The sequence below is a fragment of the Panulirus ornatus genome, chromosome 58 (assembly GCF_036320965.1).
Source record: "Panulirus ornatus isolate Po-2019 chromosome 58, ASM3632096v1, whole genome shotgun sequence".
NCBI classification, from domain to species: Eukaryota; Metazoa; Arthropoda; class Malacostraca; order Decapoda; family Palinuridae; genus Panulirus; species Panulirus ornatus.
The window spans coordinates 16491852-16516393 of NC_092281.1; the positions used below are offsets into that span (position 1 = coordinate 16491852).

The 24542-nt window shown below is 46.2% G+C and overlaps 1 long non-coding RNA gene across 1 annotated transcript in view; it reads left to right on the forward strand.

The window, feature by feature from the left end:
* Nucleotides 1-6954: 6954 nt before the first annotated feature.
* The window catches only part of LOC139766802 (uncharacterized), a 49318-nt gene continuing 31730 nt past the window's right edge, over nucleotides 6955-24542 (forward strand). The window contains exon 1 of the long non-coding RNA XR_011716953.1: nucleotides 6955-7343. This is a non-coding gene — a long non-coding RNA (uncharacterized lncRNA). The remainder of the gene's footprint in view (nucleotides 7344-24542) is intronic.

Genomic DNA, 24542 nt, shown 5'->3' on the forward strand with positions numbered 1-24542 from the left:
GGAAGGCTCTGGGTGGTTGAGACGTCTCCCCCAAAGCTTATCCTGTTTTCATTACTTGTTCATTTGCCACATGAGATAGTTCCGACCTTCCAGTAATCTGATACTGTCCTGGTTTCCAGTGCCTCAGTATACTGTTGTCTGAGAAAGGTATCCAACACTCTCTGGACGACCTTTGCCGTGGATTCCTTTTTGGTCAGAGTTTCTCTTTTTCGTTTGAAACTGTCATAATGGAATCTTTGTGGCTTCCTCTCGTCGAACCAGCTGGCAGTACTTAACGGTTGTGGGGGGGTCTTTTTTTTTGGGGGGGAGGGGGAATCATAAGGTTACTTCTGCCATCAGACTAACCACCTGGAGAAGGCCTCGCTTCTCACTCACCACAGTCTCTTCAGTCTATTTACAACTGGAGATTCTGAATACAAATGTATAGTAGAAATTTTGGGCTGCAGAGTGTGGCGTTTTGTAATCCCCAAATGGCATGGAATTTGCCTTGCTAGCCTGTGTACTGCGAGAAGCCCTCAGGAATAGGTTGGGAAGGGCAGAAGGGGTCAGCAACTGTGATTGTCCACACACACTGGTCTACTAATGGCTTGAGACTCCTCCAGTACCTCACACTGTATATGCTTAACGACTTTTCCATCCCACACTATAGGATCAAGGCCCCTCCTCCTTAGTTTCTGTATGGCCAGGGCCTTCACCCTAGTCTTTGTATGGCTACTGGACCTCCACTCTAGTCACTGTATGGCTAGGGCCCCCACCTTAGTCTCTGTAAGGCTAGGGCCTCCCACCCTAGTCTTTATCATAGTAGGGCCTCCCACCCTAGTCTTGTAGGACTAGGGTTTCACCTCCTCGTTCTGTGTATGACTGAGGCTTTCTCTTCTCCACAGGCTGTTCTGTGGTCTATTCTCTACCTCTACAGTCTGACTGATGCGCCACTGCCATGGACTGTTTGGTTGACCCTCCACCACCACAGTCTGTCTTCTTAGATCCACCTCATTGGTGTCTGATCAATTCTCTCCCACTGCAAGTCTATCTGACCAATTCTCTACCAGTGCAGTTTGTGTTTTGCTGATTCTCCACCATTAAAATCTGTGTCTGGTTGATTCTTTAACATTTTACTCTGTGTCTGGTTGACCTTCTACCACTACAGTTTGTGTCTGGTTAAATTTCTACCAGTACAGTCTGTGTCCGGTTGATCTTCTACCACTACAGTCTGTGTCTGGTTGATCTTCTACCACTACAGTCTTTGTCTGGTTGATTTCTACCACTACAGTCTGTGTCTGGTTGATCTTCTACCACTACAGTCTGTGTCTGGTTGATCTTCTACCACTACAGTCTGTGTCTGGTTGATCTTCTACCACTACAGTCTGTGTCTGGTTGATCTTCTACCACTACAGTCTGTGTCTGGTTGATTTCCTACACCACAATGTTTGGCTCTTCACTATAACAGTTTATGCTTGATTCTCTATTGCCATTGTCTGTGTTTCGTTCATTCTCCACAAGAGTCTATCTCTGGTTTTGACATTCTACCCCTACAGTCTGCATCAAGTTGATGTATTTTTTTTCTTACCACAATTGTCTGTAGTTCATTCTCCACCACAGTATCTGGTTAATTTCCTACCACTGGAGTTGATGTTTGGCCACCAGTGTGTCTGACTGATATGCCACCACTTCAGTCTATGTCTGGTTGAGGGATAACCATTATAATCTACGTTTGGTTGTCCCTACGTCATTACAACCCGCACCCTTGTGGGTTTTCAAGCACAGTGTCTGCCTGGTTGATTCTCCAGCGTTACAGTTTCTGTCTGGTTAATTTTCTACCACAGTGTTGCCCATGAGTCATTCATTCTCCACCGCTGCGGAATGTGTGTGTGTGTGTGGTGTGTTGTGTACCACTACACCCTGCAGCTCATTCAACACGACAGACTGTATGTGGTTGACTCTCCACCATTGAGATCTCCGTCTTTGTTCTAATCACAATTCGAGTCTATGCGTTGGTTCTTCACCACCATGCCATCTAGTATGAGTGGTTGAGTTCCTCCCCACCGTGAGAGTCTTAACAATTGATTCCCTACACCGAAGACTTCACTCGGGTCTTCTCTGCTCCTGGTGGTATCAGGTTATAACTTTTATTTCATCACTTGAAGGCACGACTGTCTCTGTCTCTCTCTCTTTCTTTCTAGTCAGCAGCCTTTTGGCTACTCGAATGCCTCTCTTCTGTCTCTCTATCCAGTTGTCCTTCAGCCAACCGTATTCTACTCGCCACTCCTGATCAGCTACAGTTAAAAAAAAAAAAGAATTAAAGTTATTGCTGTCCAATGACTGTGTTTTGGCAGGTGTATTGGTTAATGGACAGATAAGTAATTGGCAGTTAGTCCACCCAACGATCGGAGGATGACCAACCCCCCCCCTAAAAGTGTCGGGTTTAGAATACGGGGCTGCTAAAGTCTCCGGCATACACGTCAAGAACTCGTCGATATTTGGGTAAGAACACGGGCTGGATTTGGTGCGATAAACAGTGCCGGTTCCTGATTGGCTAAAGCATAGTGCCGGTTCCTGATTGGCTAAAAGCACAGTGCCGGTTCCTGATTGGCTTAAAGCACAGTGCCGGTTCCTGATTGGCTAAAAGCTTCCTGATCCCCCTCACATCTCCCTGGAAACCTACCCCTCAACCCAACCCCCTTCCCGCGAAGATATTAACTTGTGTCCTGTGAGACGCGAGAAGCGGGGACGGGCTCCAGTCTACGCTCAGAACCTGGTCAAGTGGCGCGCTGCTTACAAGGGACTCCCCACCCAGTCTTGTCAGGCCCCGGCATATTTATCGCAGTAACTCGGCTCAGAATTTCTCATATGTATCCAAAACCAAAAAAAAAAAAACAAAAAAACAAAAACAAAAACCTATTCAACAGCCGTGTGCATAATACCCCCCCAGTAGAGGTGTGTATCTCTCTACGTACTACATTATAATTAGCGATGGTTTTTGTAGGCTCCTCGTCACTTCCTTTTTTTTTTTTTTTCATTATTATTGTTACTATTATTTCGGTTGGTTGACGTGGTCCCTCGCGGCGAGAGGCGATCTCGCTTCATCGCCTTAGTAATCATGATTTCAGTGTTGTATTCATTTAGTCGTAAGAGTTATGGAGTCACTGAGGCCTAAGCCTGAGTTCTCAGTACGCCACTCCTTGCGCTGATAGGATCCAAACAGCAACACCGAACTCCTTCGTGTCATAGGATCCTCTTGATTGTTTGCGGGCGACTGAGCCCTCAACCCTCTCCCCCTTATACACACACACACTCACACACACACACACACGAACCACCATTCTCAACTCGCAACACTTGGAACTTTTTTTTGTTTGCCAATGATTGTAGCAACTTGAAGTGTTTCAGGTGTCGTATTTTCTTTACAGATACTTGAGAAGTGTGTCTATCTCTATAGTTTTACCCGTTTTGCTAACTTTGGGCAAAATAAAAATTTTGAACATAACCCATGGTTGACCTTCATTTCCTCATACTGCCAGGGAGCGGCTGACTCGACACAAGGGGGTTTATCAAACTTGGCGGGTTTTTCAAGCCAGTTTTGCATGTTGTTTTGTACTTGGAGGAAGTGGCCAGATTTTTCATAACTTTATATCTAGCAAGATACTGAACATTACGTTTCAAGTACAAAAAAAATAAAGAAAAAAAAAAGAGGGGGAGGGTATGTTTGGGCCCCCACAACGGACACCGTCAGACACCAGCAGCAGGCCCCGGCCCTGGGCACCGCTCCTGCAGAGGGGGGTCGCTGCACCCACCGCCTCCTCTCCTCCCACCGCCATCCAACGCACACACACACACACACACAGACACGCACACACACACACACACACACACACACACACACACACACACACACACACACATATATAGACTGTGGGCCTCCCCTCTGCCCCACAACATTAGAGGCCACACCAGGATGCTCTGCTTTGCCCTCTCCTCCCGCCACCATCACCCTCCTCCACTCGCCTCCTCCTCCTCTTCTGTACACAGGAGCATAATACTTGCACCACCCACAAACCCACCTTCCTCCTCCCTCTTTTCCCTCCAGGTACACACACACCCCCCTCCCCCTCCCTCCCTCCCAGTGGTGTCTATCATCATCTCACCCCTCCAAAAGAAAAAAAAAAAAGGAAAAAAAAAAACCTCCACAGTGTACCCTTCAAGTCCTCTCGCCCCGACCCCTGCGTGCTGTATAGCTGGGGGCCACACAGCACTGGTGCAATGTGATCAACCTAAACTCATCGATTAGTCTTACTACAGTAGGTACTATAGCGGGATTTTAAAAGGGCCGGGTCGCGCCGGCCTCTCCACTAATCATTTTACTATATGAGACTGTACATAGTTGGGCGGTAAGGACCTGTATCGTTCTCCTCGCCACATGGCTAGAGATACTTACTGCCTCCTCCCACGGAAGGGGGGGAAAAAGGGGACCAGGTATATGGTCTACCACCCACCCCCCCTTCCCTTCCCTCCCCTCCCCGGCCTCCCCATCTTTTTCCCCCCTTCCCCTCAACCCTTTTTCCCCTCCCCTTCCCCCCACGACCCCTTTCCCTCCACCATCCCAAGCCCCCGCCCCAATTCACCCACCCACCCACCACGTTAACAATGTACCTACGGCTAGGCATGGATTTGTTGGAAAGCCATTTTCAAAATAAACAGGAATGAAAGTGGTGTGTTCAGTTTTTGACCTTGGAGGTATTACAGCCAGTCGTTGTAACTACAATTAAGAAAGGAACTGGTATTCTCTGCCTGCAACTTATGTGAACCAGTAATGTACAGTTTTATTGCCATCCTGCAAGGGTGTTAATGTGCTCTGATAAGATGGTATGAGTTCAGGCATTTGTTCTTTATATATTCACATGTATTAATACACATGATACTTTACCGTTTACCAAACACTAATACACACACACACATGTATGGAGTGATATATGTTACGTCACGAGCTGGACTCTGGCTGAGCAAAGGTCTCATCTTTCTTCTTTTGACCACATTGTATAAAGTATTCATTCCTGCATGATGTAATGAATGACGGTGTTTATGTTTATGGATTGTGTATAACAGTGAGTTTTGCTTCTCGAGACTTTGATAACCATTTCGATTTCCCCTGATGTTGGGGGAAATGTGTGTTGTAACGAGTAACGACCATAGGCCTCTCTCCGATGACTGAGACCGAGTGTGATGTACAGATGAATAGAACATGACAAAGTCTAACATTCATCACACCTTTATTTCTTTAGTGCTACGTGCAGAAAGTAATTGAGCCAGGCGAGATAAATTATGGATGACACACACGGGTTGGAGATGAACTCGAGGCATATACATTATAGCATCTGAACTATAACCATTGAAATAATAGAAAAATGGAAGGGAAAAGTATATGTTTGCAAATGGACGACATGGGAGGTGAATCAAGTTACTGTTTGCACATGAAGCGGTTTTAGTGAAAGATCCTAATGAGAGAAACTCCAAACAATTTTGTATCTGGGCTAAAGAACAGATCTGCAAACTCTTACCCTATAGATGTGATCTTTTGAGGTGTTAAAAGCTTATGGTTCTTGTTTGATCTAGTAGTATAATGTTCCGTCCTGTGCCGCTTTTTCTGATGGTATTATGGTTGGTTGGTGACCATGAAGAACATTCACATAAACTCTCCGAGAAAATGTAAGGCTATGATCCTGATCTGCCTCGGGAAATGGATGGTTCGAACCCTTGAACATAATGAACCTTTGAATACGATGATTTGAGATTGGACGTGACCGCTAAAAGCCGTACTTTTTGATCCAGAAATACGAGTGACCTGACAAATGGATAAAAAGGCTAGAATGGATCGATAAAGGTCAGGGTCAGGTCATCACGCCCTAATACACGAATCGTACAGTCATTATCAAGGGCCGTACCGTTGCACTTGAGAGAATAAACCAGACACATATAAAGTGATATCCAATACACACCAGGAAAATATTTTTGTTTGTCTTTGAGGTGCTGGGATGAATACACCCTCACGTTCACTTTTAGACGAGAAAAACGTTTATTATCTGGGGCTAACATGGGGATCCTGCCCAAGTCTAGATGAAGGAGGATTAAAAGTTGTATTTGTATCATAGTTTGTGTCGGAGGGAGTGTTTGTTTACATTTTTCAAAAAGAGGCGTAGTTTTACGAAAGAATATCACGTAGTAAATTCTGAAGCGAAACAATGAATATGATTGGTTCAGCCACATCTGAAACATGAATAATTTTCTTACAGAGGAAGTGGCAACACTCTGTAATGCCATACCTATCATTAGCCTCGCTATGGGAGTGTGGTATCACTGCTCGCTCTCAGGTAAGCGTCATGGACGCCAGTGTCAGTACCCCGTCTTGCCTTATCAATCCTCCTCCTGTAGCGGATTACCCTGGGTGTAAGTAGGCTGGCCACTGGAAGACAAGTTAAGGTATGAAGAAATGTCCTCACGAAGAAACTAATTAACTGTCCTAACTACAGGAATAATATAAAGTGAAATATCGTTTACATAAAAAGCTGCTTTTTCTTGCTAGATACATGGGAGTGAATAAAAAAAAAGATTATGGGTTCTCATTGTTCATTATTTCCTCTAATATTTTTTTCGAGCATGAGAGTTCATTATCCTTAGAAACACTCGTACACATCCTGCTAGAAGTATTACTTTCGATAAGTAACACCCTTCGTCCTTTATTGCAAGTTGAAAGTAATCAAAACTCACATGTACAGCTTTTACGTTCGTGTCTGAAGCACAGCGTCATTTTCTATGTTGTTTCAACCACGAATTTCGAAGAAATAATGAGAAAATATATCTATTGTGTCGAGTGAAAACGGGGTTCACCAGAGCGGTATCGAAACACTTCGAATGTGTGGATTGTTGCTCCTCAGTGCGGGCTCGACCCACCCTCTCGTGCGGTCGTGCTCAATCATGAGCACGTTGACGTGTGGTCTTGTGTGATCGTGGAGTATAAACACCCATATTGACATGATCGTGAAGTATATAAACAGTCTTATGGACATGATTGTGAAGTGTAAACAGCCTTGGTGTGAGACGAATAAGGTTTTATATAACGCAGGACGAATCGTGAGGTGACGGTGGATCTGGAAATGATTTGTTTACATGGAGCCGACGCCATGCCTAGCTTCCGTAAAGCCCCCGATCTGTGTTTATGTACTGGCAGTGTTATTGTCCGTCACATGAAGTGTATTGACGATAACAGACAACATCTCTGGTTTATGCTAGCGCGGCAGAAAGCTGGTTTAATGTTGCTACAGACCTTGAGCTACAGTTACATCATGGCGGAGGTGAGTAGTTCGCTTGTTGACGTTATTTTGCATACGTACGGTAACGGGTACGCGCTACTACATAGTTGAGTTTTCTATACCTATTTGTTGTTCTTGAGGAACGTTGCCCTACATATCAGTTCCCATGTCCCATTTGATAACAATGGTTGGAAAAAACGAAATTGTTCATTAGTAATACATTGTAAAAATTTTACATTCGAGGTAAAGGTACGAATTGGTGTTGTGTCTAGCGTGACCAGCCAAACTTGATGAAACAAAGGGTTGCAGTTAGTATGGTTAGGTTCGTTGAGTAATTACATTTACTTGCATAGATAACGTTAATATATTACATTTGAAGAAATATAAACGTGACGTTTAAGAATGTTTCTCTAATATTTATCTGTGGAAACGTTACTAATTCAATTTTGTACGATGACCATTCTCGTGAATTTGGTGAAATAAGTCGTAAGTGAAATTACGTGTAGACAAGTACAACGCCTAAGATCGCGATGGAAGTTATTTGCGTTTCGGAATTTAGAAAAAGAAAAGTGAAAGTATTTCCCCGTGTTTATCCTTTACACGTCCTTGTATGGTAATAATGCCATGCAAAATCTGAAATTTAGTTTGACTGGCCTAAGTACCTACTGTGGTAGAGATCTTCAGTTGTTAAATTAAGAAAGTCTTTCAGTGGTACGTAATGTGTGGTTGAGTTGACTGGAACTCCTCTAGAAAATGGATTCTCTTAATTAGTTTGATTAGTGTGTCGAAATTTAAATAAAAGTTTTGTAACGTTTTCACTGGAAGGGAAATTGTATTAGAGAATTTTTTTCAGTGACATTAACAACCGGGCAACATCTGTAACCGGCTACGCTGCAAACAGAACGAATGTATGGCGGGGAGGGAAGAGTGGTTTACCCGGACGTATCATTAGGCGCAAGACGCTGCCACACAACACATATTGTTACATTTTGATTCGCTTAGACGTCAGATTTTGAGGAAAAGCGTTGGGCCCTTAATGGAAACGGTCGTACGTAGACCGTAGTCGAGGATAAGAAAGAATATCACAGATCAACTGAGCTGTTGATGCAGCAGATGGTTATAGATAACATGCCAGTCAGAGGCAGAGGTTGAGGGGGTAGGTTAAAGGTCGGTAAACAGGACCGTGTGTGTGTGTACCGTCTTTTTTAGTCCCGTGTGACACTGCTCCAGTAAGGCTTCCTGTGTTAGATACTTTGACATTTAACGCTAGCGTTAGTGTTATGTATAAAAAGGTTATGAAGTAAGGAGGACCAAGCTCAATCATGGTCTCAAAAGCTTTCTTAGGGTAGGAATGAGATCCTGGCCTGTGGTCGAGGCCCCTGTGAGTTCCGGAGCCACTAGGTGATGATGCCAGCCACTCCATAGAAGTTGCCAACTGGAGAATCATGATGGGATGTTAAAGCCCCGTTAGTCTTAATGTGAGAAGCGACTTATTAGGGATAAATACCTTTTAGAAATCCACAGTCACTGGATGTTGGGGCTTCATCAATATACGTAAGAACGATAGTTACTCAGAGACCTATGACTATGTTCCCGAACGTATGGAGAATTTATTTTGCTTTCTGGTCAACTGATGGTGCGTTATTCTTTTCCCCCCCATATCAATTTTTTACTAATACTGTTACAGCATTATTTTGTCATTGGCTTTAAGGAAAATGAAGCTTTCTCTTAGATGATTTTCAAAGGTATTTTAGCCGGCATTCTGTTGTTTTTTTTTTTGGGAGTGGTAAGACTGAGGGAGGGGCACGAAACATGTTGAACAACGATAACGATCCTTTATAGGATACGATATACAAGGTGAGGTGACAAGCGCGTGACTGCCGAGTCGACGTGGAGCGCCTGTAGGAGGAGGTGGATGTGGCCCCATATCGCGGCCCCTGGAGTGTGCAGCGCCGGTTTGCGATAGGGAAGCAGGAGGCTCTGGAGGGTGCGGCGGCTGGCCGTAAGTGCATGGGTTGCAGGAGGCTCCTGAGGAGGTGTTAGGGATGCAGGAGTACCGCGAACGTGGCCGTAGGTCCCTTGTTGTTGCAGCTGCTGCTCGTGACAGACGGAAGCAATGTCCCACGCGAGCGGTACCGAAGTTGGGGGATCGCGAGATGTGGGACCACAATGAAACCTGCCAGGAGTCATGGGTAACGTTAGGACACCTACTGACCGAGGAGACGCCCTAAGGGCGAGTTGGGTCACATCGCCAAGACTTCATGTACCGGAGTGGTGCACTTGTAGTCAAGTGGTAAGCCTCGACTGCCTGACCAAATTGCTGCTGTGATACCCGGTTATTCAAGAGGCGATCGGTGAGGTCAGGTCTGGGAGGGGTAGCTATTCCCAAAAGGGAAAATCGGGACGGTCGAAGCCGAATGTTGAGAGCTTCTGACCTCTTGAGGATAAGTCCGTAAGAACGGCGCCTCTCGTGGAAATGGCAAAGCCATCAGTGATTACAAGGGCAGCTTCTGATCTGCCACCGCCGAAGATCGAGTGTGGGTGTAAGGAATTAATAATGCAGCTGTAGGTTAGGCCATCAAATACATTTTTCCGGGGGTTATTAGGTCAGGTGTGGTCACAGGCTGTCACCTGCTACCTAGTCAAGGCGTCGTCTGTGTGGAGCGACGGAATCGCTACAGTATTTTCGTCTGATGGGCAATACGGTTAGCAACTTCTGTATCTTTTTGATGGATTATACGTAGATTAAACAAGTATTACTCGAAAAATATTTTGGAAGAATGCAAATTCGATGAAGAGTTGATCTTCTCTGTATTACTAACAGTTTTAGGCAATTATACAAGTTTTACGGTGTCAAAAATAGTCAAAGTTTTACTTAGCTTAAATCTCTGTTTTTTAAGTTTCTCCCAAGTTGTGTATTTCATGTGATTTTACCTGCACGTCAAACTCCTAGATGTATTTCTGTAGTATTTCGCACATCAGTTTTGTTTCAGTAAGGATTTTGAAGTATTTACGAAGCTATATTAGATATGTGATATTGAGATCTTATGTGTCTGTGCGAGTCTGTAAAATACCGCAGTATACGTTATAAAGTCGTTTTCTACTTCCACCGTTGTTTTAGTAGAAAATGGTACCTCACGTTTTGGAAGGAGTGGCTGAGGTAACTGGTGTATCTGTCGACTTCATCTTGGTTTACAGGATATTTGGTTTTTATTTCACCCTCCGAGTATCTTGCAAGATTCCTCTGTTATCTAATTTACATGCTTATGTTCCTTATTATTCCACTGAATGTCAAATATGTCGTGTTGCTAAACTTTTCGAGATTTTCGTGGTAGGGTCAAGTCTGTCGTAAGTCTTATTGCACCGCAGTGATAAATTTCAACCGATGGCCTCTTACCAGGGAGTTAACACTGTCGCTGCACCATTATCCTGTGTTTTGATGAACAACATCCCAGAGTATTCGTGGTTCTCATGCTTTCTAACTTTAGAACTGTTCTGCAAGTCGCTTTCATAGGTCAAATATTCGTCATAATTATAATTTAACTGTAATATCGCCAGTGATGTGCTTTTCTGCACCAATTATTTCTTTTGATTTCCAACAATTTGGACGAATCAAATTGCAAGTTGTGTCTTTACCGTTATGATGGTCTACGTCACAGTCTATATCGCTTTCATTCTCAACCTTTAATTCACTTCTGACTCGTCCTTGACTACGTGTGTGTGTGTGTGTGTGTGTGTGTGTGTCTTAACCCCTTCCTCCAAATTCTCATCCATGTCACTTCATCCCTCCACACTTTCCTACTTCAATGCTTCTGTTTTCGATGATATAAATACTTTAGTCATTCCACTTCCTTTAGATCTAGACCGTGTTTATCTTCAAGCGTTCCTATATCATTTCTAGCAACTTCCTAGGAACATATCGGACGCAAATGTACCCACACGAATGCCATGCAGACAGGCTCACGTGAGGGATGGACATATTGGTGAGTGTAGACATATTAGAGAGAGAATTTGACTCATGACTGAAGTCACTTGCTCCCGGATGACTGAAGTCGTTCGCTCCCGGATGACTGAAGTCGTTCGCTCACGGATGACTGAAGTCGTTCGCTCCCGGATGACTGAAGTCGTTCGCTCCCGGATGACTGAAGTCGTTCGCTCCCGGATGACTGAAGTCACTCGCTCCCTGATGACTGAAGTCGTTCGCTCCCGGATTGACTAAAGTCACTCGCTCCCTGATGACTGAAGTCGTTCGCTCCCGGATGATCGAAGTCGCTCGCTCCCGGATGACTGAAGTCGTTCGCTCCCGGATGAGCCTTGAAATAGACGACCATAATAACTGCTGAGAGACACGGCCTCGCCCAACATGCAAGACGCGCGGTGAGCGGCCACGCGGGAGTCCCGCCTTGCCCGGCAAAATATCGTCGTCTGTACTCGGGGATAGGGACTCTCTCTCTCTCTCTCTCTCTCTCTCTCTCTCTCTCTCTCTCTCCTAATGTATTCATCTATCTATTTATCTATCAATCTATCTATCTATCTATCTTTATATCTATCAATCTATCTGTATCTATCAATCTATCTATCTATCCATCTGTTTATATCTATCAATCAATCTATATCTATCAATCTATCTATCTATATATATATATATATATAGCTCAAGGTTTCAGTGTTCGCAGTGTTTCATTTTCTCTGAACGCTCGGGGAAGAGTGTCCTTGTGAGCAGCTAGTGCGATTCGCGAGGTGTGACGAGGTGTTCAGTGAGGTGATAGAAACTCCCTTAACTATCTCCCAAGTTTCTCTCACTTACAAGACTCTTCCTTCAACTTGAAGAACTACTCACTTCCGCACGAGGAAGTCCCCCCGCAGACGCCGTCACCAGACTTTTGGCCAAGTGACCAAAGCGTGGCGCGGCGTACTGAACGCTGTCTGTGGCTGTGGTGCCGCCAGCTGCAGTGGTGCGTGGTGGTACGTAGGAAAGCTAGATGACGCCAGGTCTGATGGTGCATGACCCGCATGACGGGGTGTGGGGTGGTGAGGTGGGTGCGGGTGGAGGCTGGTGCGGGGCAGTGTGCGGTGGGGTAAGGCTGGTGCGGGTGCAGGACGGGGCGGTGCGGGGCGGGTGAGGCGCGACGGGGTGGGGCAGGTAAGGAGGGCAAGGGGCTGGAGTTTGTTTTAAAGGGCTAGGGTGGACGGGGAACGGACGGTATGGGTCGAGCTCCATAATGAAATACGTTCAGCCCCTGCCCGTCGGCGCTCACAATGGAATGCTAATTGAAAATACTTGATGCTTTCTGTCAATAAAATCTCGTATGAAAACGGCTAGAGAGGGGGTTACCAGCATTCCCTCTCCTCCCCTGCCCCTCCCCCTGTCCCTCCCCTCTCTTAATCTGGAAAAGAAGTTGATTCATATGTGTAAAAGGAATTCTGCACACACACCAGCTGACTGCGGTTTCCAATCTGTATGTAAATGACTGGGGAATTTGTCGGAATTATTCACTGGAAGCGAATCGGAAAAATCCGATTAATATGCGTCATGGTTAAGCCTATGAGTACAATTGTCGTGTATTCCATGGGGTCAGACAAAGGCCGTGTGGTCGCGTGGTCTTGTGTCGCCTCTGAGGAATAATGTGGGAGAAATGTATTGCTGTGGAGCGAAGGTTAACACTGCACGAATGTGTGTCTGGCGGTGACTTTATCATATGATACCTAAAAGAATATGCTCCTATGAGTTCATGGGGAAAATGAAACACGATAAGTTCCCAAGTGCACTTTCGTGTAATAATCACATCATCAGGGGAGACACAAGAGAGACATATAACTGTCAGTTGATATACAACGAAGAGACGTTGCTCAGACGCCATTTCGTGGACATATGTATATATATATATATATATATATATATATATATATATATATATATATATATATATATATATATATATACATATATATATATATATATATATATATATATATATATATATATATATATATATATATATATATATATAAAGCCCAACAACCGCTCATTTCTTTTATCTTTTTCTACATAAGATTTATCAGTTAGGGGCATTCTTGCTTGCCTAAAGCTCGGGCTCGATGGGAAACATGAGAACATTTATCTCCATTTCCTAAAGAAATATCGTAGATCTTCCTCTCAAAGGAAGACGTATTTATGGAACTGGGATATAAAATATAGCTGTGTAGGTATAGAGCTGCACAATTGAGGTGCGTAAGGAAAGAAACCAATGTCGGAGACACAACCATTATAATCAGAGTTGCCAACGCTCATCCCGTATCTGTGTCACGGTATGGTCCGTTAGGATCTGCAGTCACCCACCCACTCCTTGGAGGAGGAGGAGGAGGAGGAGGAGGAGGAGGAGGAGGAGGTTGGTAATTCCCCGTCTACTGAGAAACGAAAACTCCCCATTTTTTCACATTATCGAACCAGGACAAAGGTACGTCATTACTGGCGTATCTTGCGAGTCGACGGATTCGAACCCACAAAAGCCAGTGTCTATTAAGGGGCTCCTTGTTTGTCTCGCTTCAGTTACTGTATCCTGTTTGTCTTGAGGTTTTGTAAAATGTCAGACAACTAACTGGAAAAATGACACACAAAAAGTGGTCATAAAATGCAGCGTCTTTCTTGTGGTAAGGGAAATTGCTCGAGTACAAGTCTCCGAAGTACCTTGTTAAGAACTGCAGACAATTATGATCTTTATCGGGGATGTAGATCTTATTTTTTTGTGTGTGTGTGTGCTAAACAGTTGTTAGATACTTTTAAAAAGAGAGAGAAAGGTAAAGATAGATATTGTGGAATACGACGGACGTAATGAATCTAGAGTTGTGCGTATCCGGCGACGGAAGTCCCCGTAAAATGCTCCAGAGATGAGTCCGGGAGATGAAAGGAATATAGGAATATTACCTGCCGTTTTGTGGCTGCTGTACGAGCCATCTGGGGAAGCTCGTCGTCCCTTTGAGATAAAAGTAATGTCTCACGCTCCACGACACACCAAAGGCCAAACTTCAATTCTAAAATCCGTTCTGTACCCATACGATTCGCTTCTCCCTAGTGGCCGTAATGTTAATTGAGAAGCGGAGTCGACCTCCTACCTTCGATGCTGGGGAGGGAGGGAGTGAGGGAGGCACCTATTGAGGGTGACGTGGAGTGGAAGGAAGGAGGCACCTGGAGGGAGAGGAAAGGCACGTCATCTAAAGATGTTTGGGAGAAGAGAAGGGGAGTCGCGGACGACAGGGGAAGAGAAGGAGAGGGAACTAGGAACCCTCAGGTGAAGAGAACGAACTCTGAGAAGAAGGGAGAAGGAGGTGAGACGTTGTGGATGGGAGGTGGCCAGGGGGCGCTCTTGCAGAGAAGACCAAGACTAAAGGAAAAGAAGAGGGGCACCAAGAAGGTCTCAAGAAGGAGGTACATTTGGAGGGAAAGCTAGAGAAGATGTACTTTGGGAGGCATTTGCCAAGGTATCTGATGTATGCATGTATGTATGTATGTATATATGTATGTATGTATGTGTGTATGTATGTATGTATGTATGTACTTCGCGCGGATACGGTGAGAAGAGGGGCATGGAGTTGTCATGGGGCGAGTTAACTGATCAGGGACCACCACCGTTCCATCACCGAGCGAAGAACACACTGAGAAGGTCCTCGACTGTAAATCGGGCTGCGATCCTGGTGACAATCAAACGTCACGGTCTTCTCCATCAAGGTGGATGTGCTGGTTACTACCGGCACGTCGACTAAGGTTGGCGTTGTTGCCTTCGTCAAGGTTTACAGCCGAGTGTTCCTGAGCCTCACTGTGAGGTACATTATGAACCACTTGTCACGCACGCACCAGTGAACGTGTTGAGGAGGTAGTGCTCCTCCCTCGCTGGGATCATCGCCCGTCCAGCCTCACTGTTGAAATTCTCAAGGGTTTGGAGGTAATGTGGGCTCACGCGGTACTGGGCACCAACACCTGCCAGACCACTTGCATTATCGTGTGTTGTATCACCCACCTATCCCCCACCTGTATAGGGGATTCAAGTCACCTCAGGATCACGTATCATCGCTCTAAAAGCGTTGTATTGGATTTCTAATAACACTGACGGCGCGGATGGATATGGAACAGCTACACTTAATCTTAGATCGTAGATTCTCCTTCTTACGTGATCGGAATGCTCTGGACTCTCAGCCGATAATGCTGGTCATTACTGGCCTTCCCAGCCAGTCCCTGCTATCGTTTATAGCCCCCACGCGTATCGGTTTTATGGTCGTCTGCCTCGAACACGACCCGACACCCGAGGCCGAATGTCAGGACAGACGGACAATTACCGATTCCGCCGTACACTGAGTAATATCACTTTCCACAGCGGATTGGTCGATTGATCGCTAGACTTTTAGTGCTCAGTGTGGATTGCCTTCCAATAACAAGTGATATATTACGTCGGCAGCAGTACATGAATACTCCATCACATCTTCCCTGGATCACTCCCTGCGTTTAAGTCATCCGGAACGAAGTGATTTTGCGAGATTCCTGCCGCCAAAGAGTTATCTTGACCTCATCAACACTACAACACCTGGAGCAATCCGATACCAGCGAGGTGTTCCTGGAAACTGAAGAGTTGTGAGGCCTGAGCAACTAAGACTCACTCTTATACCCACGTTAATCAACTCTCCAAGGAAAATGCAGCTTAGTATATTAACAATCACTTGTACACCATCTTTCAGAAGACTCCACACCACCTGCCCTCCAGTTCTCTCCCCCTCCAAGTCAGTACAAGGAATTGAAAGGCGCCAGACGGGGACACAGCTTTAGGGTCAAACGATCCACAATACATATCGACTTACCAAGCCAGAACCCTCTGCTCCATCATCGCTGCTTCCTTACTTCCCTCAGAAATGCCTCGCTGGTTGGGAAAACCTTATATGGCTCCCTAGTACCACAGTCAGTTAATTACCTCCTTGTGGTTAATAGATCCATCGTCATCAACCCGACCTCCTCCTTTTACTCTGTAAAGATTTTGTTTAATTGTGCTCACACATTCTCCAGTACACGTTGTAAGTTTCATGGACCCTCAGCAGTTTGGGTAAACGAAGATTTCTTCTACCAACCACTGTCTCGTCAGTTCTTGGGGCTTGGTGTATCACAACGTAGAACAAAACCATACTGAAAGCCAAGAGTATCTGGGCTACAAACACGATTCATGCCATGGTTTGCAGACTTCCTCAGTGACAGTCGTGTGGTTGTGCAACTCCGAGGAGCCACCTCCATCTTCCAGTCCCTCACCCGTGGCGTCCCACAGGGAATGAAGATGGTGCCGTTGTTCTTTTTCATCTCCGTAACTGAAGTCCTTAAGGGTGTAGTATCTGCTAAGTGCATGGGGGCTGACGACCTTATCATTGGTGTGAGCGTTGATAGTAGCTCTCCTGACTAGATTGCCCTCCAGGGCACCCTCAGCAGACTCTAGTGCTGAGTTGAACCGTTTCAACGGCGTCTCCACCAACAGATACACACTAACAGCCCATATTCTCAACACACCAGATGATCTCAGAATCAGCTTCACTTCTACCTCTGTCTGACCTCCTGTGTTTCACATCAGCCCCCTCCAGGTCTTGTGGTTCCCCAACCTTCTTAATTATCATTTATCATTATTATCATTATCATTATATCAGAATTACTAGTATTTTCATTATGTCACCCTAACGTTAGGCAGGTGGGGAGCACTTCGCTTCTCCCTCGGTATACAGCGACGATCAGGCACGTCGATAAGAAAATTTCCACCGTTTACATCCCTTTCGTCGAAACGTGTAGCGAGCATTGCTATCAGCTCCAGTAACGTTGGGAGTTGGATCGAGGAGAGGGAAAGAAAAAGAGAGTGAGGGGGAGAGGCTGGGAGAGGGAGGAGAGAGAGAGGTGGGGGGAAAAATGGTCCCCAGCCCACGCCACCCTCCAAGCTACTCTGCTGGAGTTATGTAAAGGCTGTGGAGGAGGAGGAGGGAGGGAGGAGGGAGGCAAACTCAGGCAACCCCGTCACAACACACCATCAGGAGACGACCGTCCCGGTCCCCTGAACTGCTCCAGCTCCTCCCAGCTCCTCACTGCCTCCTCTGACGTACGAGAAACACAACAGCTGTGTTTGTTGAGGGAATCCCTTAACCTCCTGAGCTGGACGACCACACACTTGAGCACGACGTGGGTGGACGACCACACACTTGAGCACGACGGGGGTGGACGACCACACACTTCAGCACGACGGGGGTGGACGACCACACACTCTTGCACGACGGGGGTGGACGACCACACACTCCTGCACGACGGGGGTGGACGACCACACATTCCTGCACGACGGGGGTGGACGACCACACACTCCTGCACGACGGGGGTGGACGACCACACACTCCTGCACGACGGGGGTGGACGACCACACACTCCTTCACGACGGGGGTGGAAGACCCATTGGTTATCGTGGAGTGGCTTATCATGCTCACATATCGTAGCGTCGTGTTCAAGAGTCGTACTGTTGTCTCATGTGTCAGAATTTTGCACTCGGGAGTGTTTAATCTGTTTTCTATCAGAGAATGATTTCACAAATTCATCATTTAGTGAGGTTATATAATCTTAACATAGCTGGGTCATTTAGTGAGGTGATATAATCTTAACATAGCCGGATCATTTAGTGAGGTGATATAATCTTAACATAGCTGGGTCATTTAGTGAGGTGATATAATCTTAACATAGCTGGTATATAATTCTTTGTTGTTGTGTCTTTATGCCCCGTGTCTCTAAACGAAGTGATATATTTCTAAAAAATATGTTACAAATTACATATTTGTTGCATATTCCATACATGTACCTCATAATGGTTCTTGTTGCTAGCACAGAGACTCCACACGATCTTGTATCTGATTTTCATTCTCAAGAGAACCCTAGTGTAAGAAGAGGAATTATACAAACACGTAAAACACTCATTTTTTTTTTTATCTTCTGCATCTTTATATTTCCCGACATTTTCATGTCAGACTTGCGTTTAAGTGTTATGTTTTCAGTATTTGTTTTTAACATTCGTGATAAAAGTAAGGATTTTTGTTTTTGTTTTTCCCTTTACGTATATGTCTCTCTTTGTCAGTTTACCCATCTTCTGGAATCTGCTAGAAATCATCTTTGTCACATCTAGTGAAGGTGTGGCTACATCTGGTGATACAGGTGACGAAACAAGTAACGTACCTCCGCTCTGGAAGAAACTAGTTAGTTGCTATAGAAAAGGAGTGGAATAGCGAGACATTGTATCTCGTGTTCTTGTGCCCAGAATTATATATTTTTCTTCCATTTAAACTCGATTTTTATCGAGAAGAAAAACTCGTGACCAACATTTTTTTTTTTTTTAAATCTCATATTTACTGACAGACCTTTACGATCTTCAGAGATGTCTTCTGGCTCTATGGCAGACGATATTTGATACGCAGATGGAAGTAGTAGTCTTCTGGCTCTATGGCAGACGATATTTGATACTTACGCACATGGAAGTCGTAGTCTTGTGGCTCTATGGCAGACGATATTTGATACTTACGCAGATGGAAGTCGTAGTCTTCTGGCTCTATGGCAGACGATATTTGATACTTACGCAGATGGAAGTCGTAGTCTTCTGGCTCTATGGCAGACGATATTTGATACTTACGCAGATGGAAGTCGTAACCTTTACTTTCCCCGGTGCTAATATCAAATTACTCGACATCAATTTCACGCTTTTACTTCCTTCCATCGGTGATGCTGACGACTGAGTGTCACGACGGCAACAGAGATGCAGTGAAAAAGCACTCTCAAGTCGGCTGTTCACATATTCCTCTTTTCATTTTTCTCTACACATGTTCTCACACGCGCAGTGTGGTAGAGGAGTTCCAATTTGTGAGTTCTCTGTCCATTTGGAGCGGGTTTATCCTAACGTACGGGTCCTTGAGTCTAGCTAGTGTCCGTGTAGCACAAGTGTCCTGAGTCCTCCTGCTGCCATCTAGCGTTGGATGGAGCAACTTGAACTGGGGGGAGCGGTGGGCGGGCCACTGGAGCTCAGGGCGTCCCCTCAGACACTCCCGGAGTTACCCACGTCGTAGCCTCACTGAATAGCCTCCTGGAAAAATAGGTCTCGCATTTTTCCCCCCCAATCATTTCGCTCCTGGGCTCTCCAGGAAAAGCATTCCAGAATTTCCCTCTTGGAAGCGAATCTAAATCGAACTCTTTCCTGGCTTCTGTGTCACGTAGGCGACCTCTGTAGACGCGGGGGGGCTGCACTGAAAACCTGTCTCGGAGAGTCCCGTCTGGTGCGAAGTACTCGCTGTAGGTGACGCACTCGCTCGTCAGGATGTTCTCCGTAGAGAATCCTTGGCTTTGCCTCTCCCTGGGGCGGCGATACTCGATTCCTTTTTCAAGGAAATAAACTTGGTGTTCAGTCGCTATGTTAGAAGGTGTGTCACTCTTAGCAATGGCAGGTATTTTCCCCTTATTCCTCTCTGAGTCCTGAGAGCGTCAGTGTTCTTGTCCAGTAATTGGTGGAGATGACGTCGCTTCTTGCTCATTTGGTTCTTTCCGAACTTTGTTCAGTTTCGCCGAAACGGAATGAACCAATCACGTCTAGTTCCTTTGTCCGTCTGCCAGTTTCTCTATTGTGTTAATGACTTCTGGTTTCTCTTCAATTTTTTTGCTCTCTCTCTCTCTCTCTCTCTCTCTCTCTCTCTCTCTCTCTCTCTCTCTCTCTCTCTCTCTCTCTCTCTCTCCATCTTTTTCTTCCTCTAATTACCCTCGGTGACCCCTCTCCTCTCCTTTTCCTCTCACGCTTCGCTTCTTCCCTCGCCTCCCCACCCCCTCCCTCCGCCTTCTCCCCCCCTCCTTCGCCCTGCTGCCCCAATCAACTTCGTCCAAACAAGAAGTTTACCTGATTGTGCAAGTTTGGAAGAAGTTGTTCCGGCAGTTGGTGAGGGAGACTTCTCCCAGTACCTACCCGCCCACAGCTTGGGGACAGTCCCGTTAACATTTGCGTACGTCAGGAATGAGAATAGGTCGACATGGATGGCTCGCCATCATGTTCTCTACGGAAAGGAGACGCTAGCAAACATCTTCATCACGTACTCGCTATCCCTCACCTCACCTCACCCTTGAGACGCTCACCTTGGCTCCAATGCATCTTGACTACACCCTCGACAAGTGTGTTTTCACGACACCATTACACCCGCTTTCCATTTCGTCCTTTTTTTCATTCCTGACGTACGCCAATATTATCGCGACTGTCCCCCGAGCTGTAGGTAGTGTGGGAGAAGCCTCCCTCACCAGCTGCCGTACCAAGAACTTCTTCCAAACTTACGCAATCATACTTCCCGGGCCAAGGTATGGCGGGGGTAGGTATTCCGACCCTCCGCCACCACCAACCAACACCACCACCGTCATACAGGTTCAGACACCTTTATTATGCCTCGCTCTGACCCTCCGGGCGAGTCTTCCATATTCACCGAGGCTGCCCCCGCCCTCCCCCACCTTTATTCAGGGGCGGAACCTTCACAGGGAAATAGCGATGCCTTTCGGACGGGAAATTTCTCACCGTTCACGACTCGTCGGTTCCGTGTCCCATCAGGAGGAGGAGAGGAGGAGGAGGAGGAAGGAGGAGGCGGACGGGTAGAGAGAACCGAGCGATCTGAACCGGACAAAATGATTTATAGAGATGAAACGAAACCGTTTTACATCAGAGTTATTTCTGGTGACCATGACATTGGGGTTGTGCTGTTCCGGGCTCTCATACCAGCGTTGGAAACATTCGTCTCCATTGCCTTCACGTTAGATACGAGGCACGTTTGACGTAATTGGAGTGAATTGCATTTTCTCGACACAGAGAGGTAAAGAAAGTCTAGCGTCACTCAGTAGATAACAGGAAATGTATTTATGATAATGGTTTAACTAGCTGTTATCATCGGGGCATATTTTTATTTTTTAATCGAGGCATTTTTTTTTCATTCAACATGCACTGCACATGCAGGTGGAAATGACCGTGTCAGTATTACTGTGAAAAGACGCACCAGGAGGGATTGCCTTCGGTGAGGTCGCCAGTAGTTTGGCGTAGGTCATGGCGGGAAAACAACCAACAGCTCACGAAACTCCCCACCATTACCAGACTATCACTCGTTGAAGAATCTTTTAAAAGGGGCGACTGACGGCCTCAACTGGACGCCCACTTCATTTCATCTGTTTCGTTCCCGTAGAATCGCCAATGTACCGATGGCTCTCTCAAGTCATTGTAATCAGTGGCCCCTGTCGATAGTGAGGGTGTGTGGCCACCAGTCAGCCAGGATGAACTGATAATACACAGGATAAGCAGACGATACAAGACCTACTGGTACTTGACGTGGTTATGTGTAAGTCATCATTCAATCAATAACTACATTTCTACTTCGAGTTGATGGCGTTAGGATAGAACACCAAGTAGAGAGGGAGGACTGGTATGCATAAAGACAATCATAAAGAATGGTTTGAAAACAGACAGTCAGTAAAACAGGACTGGTCGAAAGGGACACAGGATGACAAATAAATACATTGAGCAGAATAAGACAGCAGGTAGTCAAATTAGATGTCTAATAGCTTTGCACCATGAGAAAATTTAGTCTTCATAAAGGCCGATGCTCGTGTGGCAAGTCTCTACACAGTAACTACTGGAAGCAGCTTCCCGACGCGAGACAAACCAGGACGTTATATAGTGTATCACCTCACGATGATAAGAGAGCAACGCTACATTGTGATCCACTTGACTGGTAGCGCCAATCGGCGGCGTCTTCCACAGTGTGTAGGGCCCAGCGCGGCGGCGCTGACGGGAACGTGGTTCCGTCTCAACTTGCAAGAACTCGCGAGTGTTCTTCCTCGTTTCTGGCATGTTTTCAGTCGGGTGCTTGTGGTAGATTTAGGTACATTGATGGGTAGAACAATTCTAAGACTCTCCATAGGACTGGGTGATAACCTTTTTTTCTTTTTTTTTCGTAAGATCAGCGGCAGGATTATTAAATGTTGCTCCTAACAAGAGTTGAAAAGGAAGATGAAACTTTTACGGTAATGACAACTTACGACCCCAGAGCACGGTGGTACTCCTCTTGACCTCGTTCGTGCCAGTCTTGGCTGTGATGGCCGTGGAACTGTCGTATTCAAGTCGTACCCCACATCCTGAGGAAGCTGCTCCATTCCCATTTCCCCCAAGAGTAAATTCCCCGCGTGGTTGGTCTTCCTGCCGGTAAATGCATGCAACTGCATAATCACTTGAGGACGAATTTGACGGTAATTGAAACAGTAACAATGTAACGTAATCAGTTTCTTCAGAGTTAAACGAATTAATTTCCGCTGAGAGCAACATATTATAATATTAAGAAACAGAATTACACTCATATATATATATATATATATATATATATATATATATATATATATATGTATATATATATATATATATATATATATATATATATATATATATATATATATATATATATATATATATATATATATGGTAGTTGGTGTGTGTGCTGCTTTTGAGAACACTTGCCATTCGTCGTCTGTCCAGATCTTCTGTTAATTTCTCCTCCCATTTCGTGTCGCCCGCTTTACGAAGCGGCAACAGTCGGTGTCTAGTTTACATAGAAAAGCTATTAGGGACGTTTCGCGCGAAAGTGATAGCGTAATTTGGAGATGCTGACAGAATCATTACGGCCATTTGCATCACCGTATGGCAACACCCGAGGCGTATGGCAACACCCCGAGGCATATGGCAACACTCGAAGTATGTGGCGATCCATGGAGGCGGCCGGTACGTAGTTTATATAGAATAATACAAATAGTATTAAATGACCGTCGTTGATGGCAGCCAGTATGGGGCGACGTCATAACGTACTCTCGGATGATTGAAGACGTCCAGAGGCCAGACAGGCGGAGTGTAACCCGGAACATCCTACTGCTACTTAGACAGGCATCGTCGGTTGGAGGCGGTCGCTCTCTCGGCTGAATGACGATGAATGCCTTCACTTTGCTGGCTGGATGCCGATGAATGCGGTCGCTCGACTGACTTGAATGAATTCGCCAGATGTCATCAGTGTCCTGTAGTGGTTAACCCGTATTGTTCTGCCCATTAACCACCCTTTTCCGACAAAGACCTGTTCACATTCTAAGGTTTCTCAGCGTCATTATGAGAAAGCAATGATGATATTTCGTGGGAACGTCACCCCAGCAGTTTCTCTGCATGTTGGTTGACTCTGAATGGAACTACTGCTACAGACGCGCCCTCGCCAAATCCCGTCACACGACTGACCGGACCCATCGGCCGAGAAGCAAGGGGAATAGGCTACCAGTCTAGCTTCCCTGTGTTGACATCATGCGTGATTTGCTCTGATTCACAGTAGAACGAAGCGACGAAGAGGCAGACTTGCCCCTTGCGATCGTGACGAGTCACCTTCGCCCTCAGTGGCGGAAGGCCCGCCTGCCATCTCCTGGGGTCTTACCAATCAGCGACGTCTCCCATCCCTTTGAGGAAGGGCATCTCCTCCTAGGGCGCCTTGTTGACCTGACTTCCCTGCAGCATGTATAGCTTGGCATCACTGAAGGAGAGGGGAGTCGAGCAGTCCTGACCAAGGGTTCTCCATTCTCACGCCGCCCTTAGAGCACCTCCGCCATCAGTAGAAGTCCTCTCCGTGACTCCTGAAGTCTTAACTTCATGGCAGGTGTCCTTACGGTATTGCCTCATCTCCAACGTCCACCTTCTCGCCTTCGGCAGCACTCGCCTCGGTCACGAGGAGCTGCAATAACGGGACCGACGACCGCGCCAGCTGAGCCCCTGCAGCATAAGCACAAACGGCAGCCGCCGCTCTGCAGGACCGCGGCGCGCGCCACGCCCGCACCTCTGTGTGGGACCCGGCGGCCACGCGCCTCTCCCACGGGCTTTCACTTCGCGTCCTGTATGTTTACTAGCACCGCGGGGCTCCCAACCAGACCTGTCTACTACACCTCGCCCTACCTTGCTTGACTTCTGCGGCCGACAGCTCGACCTTTGGGTATGATCCTGCAGCCGTTGACCTTATAAAGGTCGGGTTAGTGGACACGCCATTATACCCAAGGTTCGCGCCATCGTGCTCGAGTGCAGTAGCAGCCTCCCTCCCCCCACCTCATCTAGATGAGGGCTCCACCTGCATATAACTCGAGCCTCATGTAATGACGTTTTCCTAAGAAAGCTA